The sequence below is a fragment of the Temnothorax americanus genome, unplaced genomic scaffold (assembly GCF_048541705.1).
Source record: "Temnothorax americanus isolate GAGA-0224 unplaced genomic scaffold, ASM4854170v1 Scaffold37, whole genome shotgun sequence".
NCBI classification, from domain to species: Eukaryota; Metazoa; Arthropoda; class Insecta; order Hymenoptera; family Formicidae; genus Temnothorax; species Temnothorax americanus.
The window spans coordinates 269,713-284,765 of NW_027509515.1; the positions used below are offsets into that span (position 1 = coordinate 269,713).

Consider the following 15,053-nt stretch of genomic DNA (forward strand, 5'->3'; position numbering starts at 1 on the left):
ACAGTTTTACTTGGTGGCGATTTCTTTTCACGCTTACGCGGAACATTTTAGCGCGTAAAAAAAGAGTTAAATATAAGCGGAAAAAAAATAAAAATATTCTACCATTCTTATACAAAATTGAGCAATTCTACTTTTCTATAAGAAATACTTTACTGTATACTTTATGGATATAAAAGTAATAATGTAAAAAATTAGAAGTAATAACAGAGTGGACTTCCGCACCACCCTTGAGGTACCACCAATGGCGCGTTAGGTTTTTTAAAGTGGACCTTCGCCTGGAGCCATATTGTAGCACATCGTTAGACCTTTTCAGTATAAAAGTTCAAATAGATACCTACATTGAAGTCATATTGCGTAAGAGCGCACGCAGATAAAAAATTATATCAATGTGTGACCGTGCGCAACACATCACCAATTTATCATATTTTTACTTTAGTATGTGCTCGAAATGGCCCCCCTCCATCCTCTCACAAAATGTAGCCCTTGTCAAAATTGCACGACGCACCCGGCGCAAGACCTGTGGAGTTATTGCACGGCAAGCTCGTACAGTTCGATCCCTCAGATCTTGAGCATTAGCAGGTCGCGTTGCGTAAACTTGCTGCTTAAGATAACCCCACAGAAAAAAATCTAGCGGTGTGAGGTCTGATGAACGCGGTGGCCATTCGTGGGGACCATAAAGTCCGATCCAACGGTTACCGAATTTGTCATTTAATAACGCCCTTGTTGCTCTGGCAGTGTGTGCTGGATGGCCATCCTGTTGGAACCACATGTTAGCACGTAATTCCAAAGGCACCTCATCCAACAAGTCGACAAGTTCATTGTTGAGAAATCTTCGGTATCGGTCACCATCGATCCTATCATCAATAAAATGTGGCCCAATGATGTGGTTTCCGAGAATACCCGCCCAAACGTTCACCGACCACCTGACCTATTTTTTTCAAGTTTTTTAGATCACTCTCTTTCAGATGACGCTTCATTTACTTCGCAAACAAATAAACGAAGTTGTCTAAAAAAAATTTAATTAAAACAGCTCTAATTGAGGGTACTTGCGGCAAGATTTGCTAGGCACACCGGCCGCGATGTATGACCTCATATGTAATTAATCTTCCATTAAAATCGCATTTTGATAAAATAACAGATAAACGTAAAGGAAATTTTGTATTAACTTACGATAATTTACTCTGCGTAAACGAGTGAATTATCGTAAGTTACTACAAAAGTAACGCTCATAGTATGTACATGCGGTAAATACGTTGCGCATAGATGGAGAATAATAAGAAATCGTGTTATTAAATAAAATTATATGTAAAAAGAAAATGCGTAAGACAATTGGATATGTTAGAAAAGTATGTACACACGATATACGTTATTTGATTCACAGTTTTTAACTTGCCTGTACCACAGTATATACAGTAGCGCAACTCTCTGTCGGCGCCTTTGATGTTAGTGTTGTCCAAAATGGAGTGCGCATGCGCGAAATAAGTAAGCGCCCACTAGCACCAACTGAACGGCCACGTTCAGGCAGACACAACTGTTAAGTGTCGTCTTATCGACACGCTACGCTGATTCGTTGGATCTAAAAGTATAAGAGCCAATCACGTGCTATTGAGCGGTTTTACGCGCCCAACGTCTTTCTCTGAACTTCTTTCTCAATTGCTCTTCCTTTCTCCGCTCTCACTCCACTTTTACATGAAATTAATCTGAATTTAATAAAAATAATGAAGATAAATATTTATTATGTATCTATTAAAAATAAGGAAAAAAATTCAAAAATGAGAAAAAATAAAATTATATAAATGTGATTGCAGATTGAATAATATAAATGTATTGAGGTGAATTATTAGAAAATATAATGTTATATAACATATATTGAACAACCACAAAAAGCAAAATATAATATTTTATACATTATACTTATAAAAAAACAATTATAATTATAAAATATTTAATTTAAAATAATTTTATTAGATTAAATAAAATAAACGAATAATTTTTAATTATGCATTCAAAATAAAAATAAGATACGCTATATTAATACTTAATTTAAAATGCAATAAATGAAATTTTAATTTTAATACGACGATATGTTTCCGGATAGCACGGAGAATTGAAAAAGAATTCTTTTTAAATTCTTGATGAAAAAAATTTTTAAAGTACTTTTTCCGTATATCATTTCTGTCCCAAAACAACTCTTAAGAGTTTAAAAGAATTTCTTTTCTATGTCACCAATTCTGAGTTTTTCTTCAGATACAAAAAAAATCACTTTTCTACTCCATAAAAATTTGTAATATATTCGAAATTATGTTTAGGTAGTATTCTAATAAAGCTCTATCTAAGCGCTATTTCGAATGCATTGCGATTTCTTATAGAATAGAAAAATAATTCCTTTGTATCTGAAGGATAAGAAATGTATATACTAATCCATTTTATGTTCTTTCTGATGCAGAAACTGTTTTCGGATAGATTATGAAGGATTCTTTCTTATCCGATGTTACAGACAGAATATTAGGATTATAAACACTGAAATATTAGGAATATAAATATAGGAAAATATAAAATAGAAGTATCCGATGACTCCTATATCGATTAATGATTATATTACTAAATTGGTATACAGATTTAAAATATTGTATCATTAATTGTTATAACAAACAATTCGTATAATATAAAGCGACATATTTATCGTAAATACAAAAATGCAAAATAAAATTTTATATGCAAAATAATCAATGTATACCTAATATGATATATTATAAAAATATAAAAGTGTCCCGAAAGAGTGGTCGAGTAACGATTCGAAATTCTACAACCATATTGTTACTTTGCAGAAGCAGCGACGATCGTTGTATTTCGGAATTCGGACGCGCTTCCGCGCGTTCCGTTAATGCTTCATCGAATGAGAGTCTATATGTACTTCGATAGATATGCATCAATCAATTGGCAGTAAATGGCTTATATAAAATGTGTCTGGATAGAATAATGGACATATGTATTATATTATCTCGATGATTCCCATACGCCGGATTGAGCATTGCGTTTATAAATTTATAAAATTTCTCCTAAGAGCCGTTCTGATCCGAGTAAGCAAAAGTCCACATACAAAAATCCACATACGAAATTGCAACACCATGGATTTAATAGCACTTTGATATTCTTATTTAAGATAGCAGATACAATGAAAGAATCTATGGATAGATTTGAATATATTCTGTCTAGTCTTAGAAGCTATAGAGTGTCGATAGGTTTCCGTTTAACGATGCTAAACTGGTAATAATTTCTGCTCCGGTGTCAGTCTTCAAGGATAATACAACCTGTCTTGTATTTAAATGTAAATCAGGTACACTGAATTTCCTCGATTTCGTCGGCACTGCTATATTTTGCGAATCCATATCCGTAGTTTATTCTTCTCTGTAGGCACTTGCACGTCGTCATCAATAAAGCACGATAATACCTAGAACATTGATATAATTTAGAACTGTTGAAAATATATACGAATATGTTATACAATCTTTGTTGAGTTACCTTATTCCGTATGTTATAAAGTTGATTGAGCCGGGATAAAGAGAAATGTACTTTCGTCGGTCGTCCCATTTCAATGAAAAACTGGCGGTTTTTGCCTAGAATCATTTCAGATTTTATTGTCGCAAAAGAAGGTGAAATACCCGTGTCTGGATGTGGATCTCCATGCTTTGTTTCTATCATATAAATTTTGAAATCCTTCACGCTCGGTATTGCGTTTAGATTTTGTGCATCGCCGAGCACTAGCTGTTATTGTTATATCGAAACGAGATATCTATAAATTCCGCAACAATATTAATTAAAATAAAATATTTAATAATATGCCACATTAAAATATTAAATGACGTATTAATTTTTTGTAAGTAAGATGGTATAATACGTATTTGTATCTTTTTAGATAAATATGTTGCTGAGAGAATATGTTATCTTTCCGCAATTTACTAAAAATTTAAACGGTGGAAGTATTATAGTTTTAACCATGAGCCTTCCAAGAAAAAAAATCATTATTTTTAATATAAATTCTGAATTATAAATCATGAAACGCTGTTATATGATAACTTACAAATTGTATTGTATTGTGGAATGCATGCTGGACATTTCAAAATCGACACCACTATCTTTTGTGAAGTCGATATCTGAATTATCTGACGTCTGTTTCAGCCAGAAATTTGCATTTTAATAAGTATTTCAGAAATGTAACCGTTCGTAGACAACGTAGAATCAAGCAGCAATTTTTTCTAGATATTAGAGTATCACAGAGTTAGTTTCACAAGATAAATAGATAAACGATATTCTTAATTTAAGCATGACTGATTTTAAGTACAATAATGATTATGAATAATTATCCTACCTTCTGAGGTTTGTAACCACTTTATACTCCTAAACTCTTTTCACTTTCATCACAAACGTAGTTATTCAGAGTTTTTCAAACACTTCTAACAGCTCTCAATAGCATTCAGTGGGTAATTGAGCTAATTCTTTCCAAATTTCTGTTCCAATCTGATAGGCATTTACTGAACTGACCATTTAAATTCTGAGAGGGAGCAGAGCAGAACGGAGAAAGGAAAAGCAATTGAGAAAGAAGTTCAGAGAACGACATTCAGATGGTGTTAGTGGGCGCTTACTTATTTCGCGCATGCGCACTCCATTTTAGACAACAAGAAATCAGGAGAGTTGCGCTACTGTATATACTGTGCCTGTACATCACCTCGGACTCGTCGATCGAAGCGGTCGATTCAAGCTGGTGTCACATATGGATCGTTCGGTTCATTACAGTTGCGGTCGGTAACTCATCTCCTTAGGTAAAAAGTTGGTGCATCCATTAAGATTCACCGTATATATCAATTGTTTCTAGTATGTACCCTGCGCTGAGCAAAGCATTAATTAAGGATCTAGTTTATCGACCAACAACCTTGCTTTGGATTGACTGTAATTAACAGGTGAGGATATCCTCAACCTGAGTATTGAATATTAATTGAATAATTAATAATTAATAAATATTTGCACTATGCATTGCAAAATTTTCGTTAATTGTTTACAGTTAGGTTTTCCGTTTAATATTTGTATTGTTTTTATACGATTCGCATCTATGCATTTTCGATTTAATAATACAAAAATTTAGTTATTTTATCTGTGTTAATTTATGCAAAAGTTAATACTCGAGCTTCCAATCTGACTATTAATAAAGAGTTTTATATGTATAATAAGATAAAGACTATAAAATCTTCTAATATACAGTATACTCTTTGTGACTTCAAATACAAAAAATTACTAAGATTAAAGAGTAACTGAAAATGCAAAATAACAAAATATTTTTTTAATTAGTTTAATGGAAGATGCATTAAGTCAGGAAATTATGGAAAATGGACAAATATATCGTGTCATGTGTCAATATATCATATTAGGTGACGTTGTGGTTGTGGAAGGTAAAGAATTATAGACGAAGATTGATAGAATTCTTTTAATAATGTATTGTGTATGCATAATTTATACAAAACATTATCGCACAACATATAATCAATATTATACAATTCGTATTTTCAATGTTCGCCATTATTGACAGCGCAGATGTATTTTTGTTCGTTCGACTTGTTACACACAGGCGCACGTAATTACAATACGTACATACATCAAGATCTTACCTATATGTAATGTGAAGGCTCCGCTCACTTAAAGTATTCCTTTTACGGAGGAGCGTATTTTGTAGGCGCTTAAGCAGAGCCTCAGCAAACTCTTGTATATTGCATTCAACTTATATAAAATCAAGTTATAACTGATTATTGGTTGACCGAGCGATTTTATTGTCCAACGAGCGCTTCCATGAGAATAATATCCGTGTTGTTAAAGAGATTCTCTCTGATAATTGTTATCCGACATATTTTTATAACAAATACATAAAACGACGATTAATGCTTTTAAAGAACCGCGATTCGGGAAACGACAAAGTTCATACTGTGCGACATCCTGTCACCATTCCTTACATAAAGAATTGTAGCGAGAGTATCAGTAAAGCCCTGAGGAACAAAGGATTCGACGTGGTCTATACGGTTCCTAAAAAACTCAATCGTATTATTAATAGAGGCAAAGATATAGGCTCAAAAGCGCGAAACGTATGGAAATTGTATACGAGATCGATTTGTCTTAATTGCGACGCATGTTACATCGGACAGACCAAAAGAAATTTGGTGACTAGAATCAAAGAACATCGTGCTGATATTAAAAAGCATCCCAGTAATCATTCTGTGGTCAGCAAACACAAGACCTCATGCAATCACGAGTTTAATTGGACTATAGTCCCAAAGTTCTACATAACGAGAAACATTTTAAAAAGAGAGAGATAGCCAAAATGGTGTTTATTAAGAAAAACAATATCACTATTAATTTACAAAAAGACACCGATAACCTTCCGGGCATTTATGACAAAATAATAAACTTAATGTGAGCGCTTTCGGTTACCTCTGCCTTTGTTTCTCACTCAGTCGTCTGTCGTCACCAATAGTGAACGCACCACCGAATTTCTGCACGTTTGTTAATATGACTCGCATATCTTTTATCGCCTTTTACACACAAAACATGTAAGCGTTGCTATTTTATTCCTGTGTTTACTCTTCGTACGTCATTTTAGCTTGTTAATTTATTATTTTACTTTTTTTTTGTATTTTAGTTTGTAGACTCATTGCTGCCACATTGTGTATAATGAAGTGTTTTGCAAGCGTTAATTTATTGTACGCACTTGAGAAGGACCGGAATCTCGGTTGAAACGCGTTGTGCTTGTTAAATAAATATTAGCCAGTTTGGTCGCAACAAACCCAAGCAGCAAAGCAGGGCATCTTAACCAAACCAAAATCAGATTGCTCTAATTAAGTGAAGAATTACCAACTTTCGACATAAAAAATGTCTTAAAAATCAAATAGCGTTTGAAGTCTTAAGTACAGGTTGAAAATTACGTAGTTCAAACCTACAAAATGCCTTCAAAGTTTAATGACTTTAAAGTTATACAATAGGTTGTAAATGACTAAATTTTGATCAAAGGTATGCCTTAAAAGTCGATTCAACTTATAAGTCAAAATTAGACCCCCATTTGAAGGAAATGTGACCTGGTTGTATTACCTAATTTCAATTTCGTAGGCGATATGACTTAATTGGTCAGGATTACCTAATTTTTACCATATATAAGTCTTGTGTGTTTGACTTGACTAATAGGGAATATTTTAGGCGCGAAATAAAATAAACCTCGCGGCCGTACTACGAGTTAACTACAAAGTTGAGATTACCACGGAAAATGACCTATAAGGGAAATTGGTCCGAGTTTAGGTCGAAATGCCCAGCAAAATTGCCTTGAGAGTTAGTTATTGGTCTTAGACCTTAAATTATTGAAAGTTACCATAACCTATCTATAATTATTGCACGTATCGATTCCTGTTTGCTGATAAATAATTATCCATTTTGTAAGACCTTTTGTAAGACGCATTATCGAAGAAAATAAAATTGTTCCTCATCGATAAATGAATAAATCGAGGTTAACGCCCGACACACACTAATATCTTCCTACTGTATTTTTCTCATTGTACAAGGCTTGCGATCGTTATGCTAGGAAACGCAAACACACGGGAATTAATTCGGCGCTCGTCACCCGGGGGGGATGAGATTTTTCAAGAAGTTACGAAGTACAGAAGAAACTCTCTATACTGTAATAAATAGAATAATCGAGACGATTCGCGCGAGCAACAGCGAATTTGCGAGAAAGAGTCGTTACAGAACAAAACACGTTCGCACTCGACCGCGTCACACGGTGAACTCATGATCAATGTTTACGTTCGCGGCACAGCCGACCGGCATTTCTCGATATATCGATCCACAGATCTCGAAGCACGCCGTATCTCGAAGTCGATCTTTGAAATCAATTTAACTTATAAATAGGGAAATCAGACTTATTAGTCAAAATGCCTTATTGATCGACAAGACGATTTTAAAGTCAACGACTTTGAAGTAAAAATGCCCTAATTAAGGAAATCTGCCCTCAAAATTTAGTATTTGGTTTTCACAGTAGGGAAATTCGACTTACAGGTCGAAATTCAGACGAAAACGTTAAATCAGCCATTATTATGAGAACCAGTATGTCTACCATGATACATCAAAACGCTTTCTAAAATTATAGGCATTATAAAATAAATTATATTATATCTCTCAGAGTAACTAAGAATTGAAAAAAAATCTATTTTGCGATACTTTTCACGTTAGGTGCAAGATTAAAATATTTTTATTGTGCTAAATGCAAAAAATATTATTGCTAAATAATTAACGATTAATTAATAATTGCTTAAATTATTTATTTTCGACATCGCGTTGCTTTTAACGAAGTAAAATAAAATTCTGTACAGAAAATTTTCTTTCGCACTTATATTTCTGTTACATGTCAAACGATATTCAGTTTCAAAACCGACGTAGTGGTGGACTCTATTAATATTTTACTCCGAGTTTCCATGGCTGGTTTGAACCATATGCTATGACTGTAGCATAGACCCGTCTTGGTAGAACTAATATGGAATATATATTTTTTCGTGATGTGCAGCGCTGCCATCTACTAGATGTCTCAAAGACAAAAGTTAGGTCGAAGAGAGGGCACAAATTGGTCAAAATTACCAAAATATTACCGATATTCGACCTTCTGATAGGTCCATTTCACCGAATCAGACTATGACTTATAAGGCGAAATGCCTTGCATTACCTAATTTCAACCGTAAAATTACTTCAACTTTATTCCCCACTTACCTTCTTTCGACGTCGATTCGACGTAAGTTGGGCTTGGTCGAACAGACTTTTGAACCTATCAGAAGGTCGAATAAACGTAATTTCGCCCTATTTTGCTGCTTGGGAAGGATTTTTGTAATTAATTATTATGTTTAATTATAAGGAAAAAGTAAAAATATTATGTGTATTTAAAAATTTTTCATTTTTTGGTAAATTTTACTGTCAGAACAATATGGCAACGCTGCGCTTTTCAGGGCTCCGATTGTAAAATGTGAAGTTGATAACAAAAGTGTCAATGTAAGTGTCAATTTCATTAATCAAAGAATATTGTGACATTTTCTTTTTATTAAAGAGAGATTTTATAATAATAATGAGTGATAAGAAACATAAAGTGAGGAGTAATGTGGGCAAAAATAAGGGACAATTTGTGAAAATAAAAGTTAATAATAAACCGTACGTGATGAAGTGTGACATATGAGCGCACAGCTTGCAGCGTTGCCAAATAATTCCTTGAAAGTCGCCATTAAAAATATTTATCTATAAACCACATTTCAAGTCAACTTTTAACATAAATATTTTGTTTAAAGTTTAAACATTCGGTGACTCTGTATTTTTATCGGCACTATCGAAAGTATAGAGTTTAGCGAATATGTGTGTAGCGCAGTTAATATTTAATATTTTAAGATATTTGATAAACAAATTATTACATTGAAATGTGAAAAATAGACTTTTTCGATAACGTCACATATAAAATATCGAATTTTCAAAGTCATAATTCTTCTTTATATGCTCGGTAATGTGGTTTAATTTTCTTCTAGCGTAAAGATATGCATTTTAACTTTCTCGTACCAAAAAATTAGTTAATTCTTAAGACTTTGGTGTCATGAAAGGAATACCTTAATTCTCAACATTACTGTAAACCATTCTTCAGAAGAAAGGACTAAGAATATGAGCCGTTTACTTTCAAAATAGTGTAAATCTAATTTTACGAATATCAATTAAATTAATATATAAATATTACTGTATAGTGTATCGATATCCGTAAAGATGTTTAAATAATTATTCACTCTACGTTGAAAGCAGAAACGACTCATATATACTCGATTCATAAACAAAATCACCCCTTAGAATCATAGTGTCCTTTATTGACAGTCCATTGCATAGTCTTGCAAGATTTTTATACAATATAATATCCTCCAGCATCCCAAAAGCAATTAAATAGCCACATAAAATATAGTTTCCAACTGGTCAGAGATTTGAGTGGCCAGCACCTTAAAGACAACTATATTTTCATTTCTCTCGACGTCGTGTCACTTTTTACAAACGTCCCTATTGACCTAACCATTGACAGCATGGCTGAACAGATGGGAGCATATCTCGAACAAATGCGATATCCCTAAAGAAGAATTTATTCTCGCATTACGGCTTGCCTTAAATAAACATTTTTTTAATAATAACATATACAAACAAAATTTTAGGACTCCTATGGGCTCTCACCTGTCCCTGACACCGCCGATTTAACGTTACTCTGGGAAAAATTTGGGCCCCACGATTATAGTAATCAAATTATTTGGATATCGTAACCCTATCCTATCTATTTCTGCGTGTTCACAATCGTACCTAAAACCAGTACTGTACTTCTTGCCACCGCTCGCGTCCGCGTTGCCGATCGCCACGGTTTCTGACACGTGAGTGTGCGCGACGTATGCCCCGCAACCAAATCGCCGATCACTCGCAAGAGGATCTATCCTAATGCCGCGCCGTGCGCCGTGTTCTGTACAACAGGTTCGCATGGCCCTTCCGAAGTCCATGACTGAGGAGTAGGTATAGATGCCGATCAGTAATCTGCATCTATACCTACTCCACATATATATATATACATTATAAGGTGCGGTCCAGTTCAAGCTTCAAACGCTCCAAATTCTTTCGCTTTCTATGCTTCCATAAACCCGGTCCATTAGTGCTGCCAATATGTTATAAACGCTAGACCATTCTGAAGCAAAGTTTACGTCACCGTATGTACAAATAGACCGCAGCAGAATATGGAACGCAGCCTGAACGAGTTTAAGCCTAGATCATGGATGCTCTGTTAACATATATTGTAAAAAGTTTTTTAGACTACACTATTTATCTTTACGATGATGAAGAAGTGGACATTGTGGTGGGCACTGTTTTACTTCCAAAAGATCGTGTCCGTATTCCGAAAATTGGAGGTTATGTGGAACATGTAATTCCATCACTTAGCAGTGAATATTTTAAGATGTATCATAGCATTTATGTATATGCAACGTCGCGAAGAAATACGTTCAAGTATCACAATAGAACAAATATTATCAAATTAACATATATTCCGTGGATTTGTAATAGATATATTATGTAATCCGTGTTACTGTTTGCTGAATATATCATCTAAAAAAATCTAAAAGTTTAAATATGCATGGAAGATGAAGAATTATATGCCTTTTTATGTTTAGGTTATTATATGTTACGCATCAGACGATATCGTCGTCTATTAAAAACATAATAAGAGAAGATGTGGTATCGTCCAATTAATACATTGAGATTGTATCAAGGAGATTTTGACCATCTTTTTCAAGAATTGAAACAAGATCTGAAGATACAAACATGTTTTTTAAATATACACGAATGAATGAAAATACTTTTAATTTATTATCTATATTAAACAAGGTAGGACCATATATTTAAAAAAATGTAATTGGCGAACCTTGTCTCCAGAGCAGCGTTTGATTATTCCACTCAGATAATTAATTGTATAAATTTAATTATAAACTTTCTTATTAATATTTTATTAATTATAATAAAAATCTTTTTTCTTGAAAATAGATATCTTGCAACAGGTGATCAAATGACATTATTAGTGTAGTATTGAAATGTATAGAGATGTGCGTTGTCGAGTATTACTACGTTTAACGCGAGCGTTACTTCTGTAGTAACTTATGATAATTCCTTCGCGTAAACGGGATTTTGTAGTAACTTACGATAATTTACTCCGCGTAAACGAGTAAATTATCGTAAGTTACTACAGAAGTAACGCTCGCGTAAACGTAGTATATGTGTGTTGTCAAGAAGTGTGCGTAGTTACGAGTTGTGTAAGCGAAGACGTGTGTGTGCGTGTCGCGATGCCGTGTTGCCATGCGAAGAATCAAGAGAGTCGATCCTCTTTTGACAACAAAGTCGCTTTTTGTAGAGAGTCGTTTTGTCTTTTCGGAAGCAAGCGAGCAAAGGGCATTCGTTTCCCGGGCAGACAGAGCAGCCTTTGAGTAGAGAAGTCGAGCAGTAGCGTTTCGAGTCGTGCGTAGTTTCGAGTTTGTACGAGGCTCAGCCTCTGCGTAAATCGAGCGAGAGTGTTAATCACGGTTCCGTTTGTATTTCTCATCCCATATTAAATATTATACTGTTCTTATATCCTACAAACATTGGGTATCTTCCTTTACGATCATCATATTCCTACAATAGGAGCATACGGATAATTTGTCTTAAAGTTATCTCTTATATAATCTTTGAAACTTCACAGTAAAAGATTATACATATAAAATAATGTCGTGTTTTACCACTCCACAAAGACACGAGGGCGAGTCATGTTTTTCTCATGCGAGTCAAAAATGATTTCTAAAAGATTTGAAAGTTGTAGGTGTTTTATACGCGAATTATACATTTTCACAACATTTTTAGAAGATGCATTCTCAACAGCGCTTTTTACGCGCATGATTGACGAAAGTGTTTTTAAATGTTTTTCAAGGTGAATTACATGTTTTGAAGCAACGTTTTAATCTTAGAAATCATTTTTGGCACACTGTGAATCAAAATCCACCAAAATAGCCACCTTCCAAAAAAGTCCGTAACTGCTCTGCTAAAAATGACCGATTGAATCCGATTAAAAATTTTGAATCCGCATGAATCTGGATTCTTGATCCGGAAATCACGGATTTATAACGATTACACCGACTGAAAACGATTGAAACGGATTGGTATTCAAGGATGTAATTTTAATCGGATTCTATCGATTTGAATTGTTATGATTTTATAACAATTACACTGATTGAAAACGATTGGAACGGATTGGTATTCAAAGATGTAATTTCAATCGGTTCTTATCGGTTTAATTCGTTATGATAAAAAAAATTATTTATTTTAAAATTTTATTACTATTTTTTAACTAAATTTGTTTCTTAAGATGCAGTCTATGATTATAAATATTTTCTCGTATTTGAAAAACACTTACCTTGGTGGGATTCGAACTCGGGACCTCTGCATCGTGAGCCAACTGCCTTATGTGGTAGACTACTTCTTAATTTGATGTAAGCGTATATAGTCTACATATATTACAACCCCAGCGCAAATATATAATTTTTCAAAAATCATCTTAAAAAAACAAATTCAGTTTAAAAAGAGTAATAAATTGAATTGGATATATAATATAATAGAATTTTTTAATGTCGGGTGAATGTCAAAAACCAGTGCTGGATCATTATGAAATTTTGTGTTCGTAAATATATTCGTAAATAATCGGGGCCTTATGTTATGTAAGGCCATCTCTAACAAATTTCTACACGGGAACAACTAAACACGCGGGAAGCGGGAAGAGGAAAGGCGATTTCACTTCAAGTTCAGTGAAGTTTGGAGTGACAACTTCACTCTAACGACTTCACTTTAAAAATCAGAGTGAAACTCTGATTTTACCTTAGAGTAAATAAATTTACTCTATTGGAGCGAATATTCACTCTTTTTGAGTGAACTGGTCAGTAACTCCATGATTAGTTATATAACGATTAAACCGATTGGAAACGATTGAAACGGATTCGTACTCAAGGATGTAATTGCACTCGTTTTCTATCGGTTTGAATCAGTCTTAGTCAATTGTTTAAATTGTTATTATGATTTCGTGAACCCTGAAATTACAAAATTATAATGATTTAAAAAGTGTGATTGGAATTATTTACATATTTTAAAAAATTCAAAAATATTTAAAAAAATTTGTTTTTTTTTAAATTTTTTAAAATATGTAAATAATTCCAACGGCACTTTTTATTTATATCAATTGATTTAACAATGTTCCAAGTACATCTGGGAATTTTTTCAAGCTGATCGCACTCGTCAATTTAAAATGGTGGACGATCAAAGTGTGTGTGTAGGGTCAGATTGACTCAATGTGTTCTTTTGAAGAAAAAGAAAAGTTTTTTACAAAAAAATTTTATTTTTTTGTCTAATATTTTTGGCTAAAATGTTTTCTGGCAAAAAAAAAGAAAAAAGGGTCAAATTAACCCTGTGTGTTCTCGAAGGGTTAAATAAAAACATTTTACAGTTTTGCAAATATAGAACTCATGATTTTATCAAAAGAAAATCCTGTAGTAAGAACTCTATTACGTAAAAATTATGTGTTATATACAATTTTAATGATTAAAGCAGATTTAATCTGATTCACATAGCTACTTTCCCCAATTTAAATAAATTAAGCGCAGATACGATTAAAACCGATTGAGTAGAATTCAGATGAATCCGGAAATATCACATTAAATCCGATTCCGGTGTTGTATTAAAATTTCACAATTGATGCGGATTCAATACGATTCATGTGGTCACTTTATTCACCTGATTAAAATGGATTGGCATTAATACGATTGAAACCGATTCAGTCGGATTCAGATAAATTCGGAAATATCGCATTAAATCCGATTTCGGTGTTGTATTAAAATTTTACGATTGATGCGGATTCAACACGATTCATGTGCTCACTTTATTCATCCGATTAAAATGGATGTGCATTAATACGATTGAAACTGATAACGACGGATTCAGATCAATCCAGAAATGCCGAATTAAAAACGATTCCGATTGATTTGTTATTAGAACCGATTCACTTCCAATCGGGCATCCGATTAACCGGATTGAAAATGCATTCATTCCGATTCAATTTCACCAAATTTAATACGGAACCAATCGGATTTAATCGGTCATTTTCAGCAGGGTGACAGCGGTTTTGGGAGATGCCAATGGCGCTTTTAAAGCGCTTTTTACGCGTATGATTGACGAAAGTGTTTTTGAGTGTTTTTCAAAGTGAATTACATGTTTTCAAGCAACGTTTTAGTCTTAGAAATAATTTTTGGCATACTATGAATCAAAATCCATCAAAATAGCCATCTGTCAAAAAAGTGACAGCGGTTTTTGGAGGTGCATTCTCAAAAGCGCTTTCAAAGCGCTTTGCACGCGCTGCTGTGCTACATGGGTAGCATTAGCATATTGCATTGGAATATATCAACGCTTAT

General features: G+C 33.6%; 2 long non-coding RNA genes across 4 annotated transcripts in view; both read right to left on the reverse strand.

The window, feature by feature from the left end:
• Positions 1 to 15,053, reverse strand: part of LOC143901997 (uncharacterized) — an 88,930-nt gene that overhangs the window by 8,544 nt on the left and 65,333 nt on the right. The gene's annotated exons all lie outside the window — the stretch shown is intronic.
• On the reverse strand, positions 1,389 to 13,059 carry LOC143901894 (uncharacterized). Of its 3 annotated transcripts, none has more exons than XR_013258203.1 (3): positions 4,370 to 13,059; positions 3,523 to 4,256; positions 1,389 to 3,451 (listed from the first exon to the last, which is right to left on the reverse strand). It is a non-coding gene; the product is annotated as an uncharacterized LOC143901894 (long non-coding RNA). The 3 variants fall into 3 exon arrangements; XR_013258205.1 differs by having other exon boundaries at positions 3,523 to 3,617; positions 4,082 to 13,059; XR_013258204.1 differs by having other exon boundaries at positions 3,523 to 3,793; positions 4,082 to 13,059.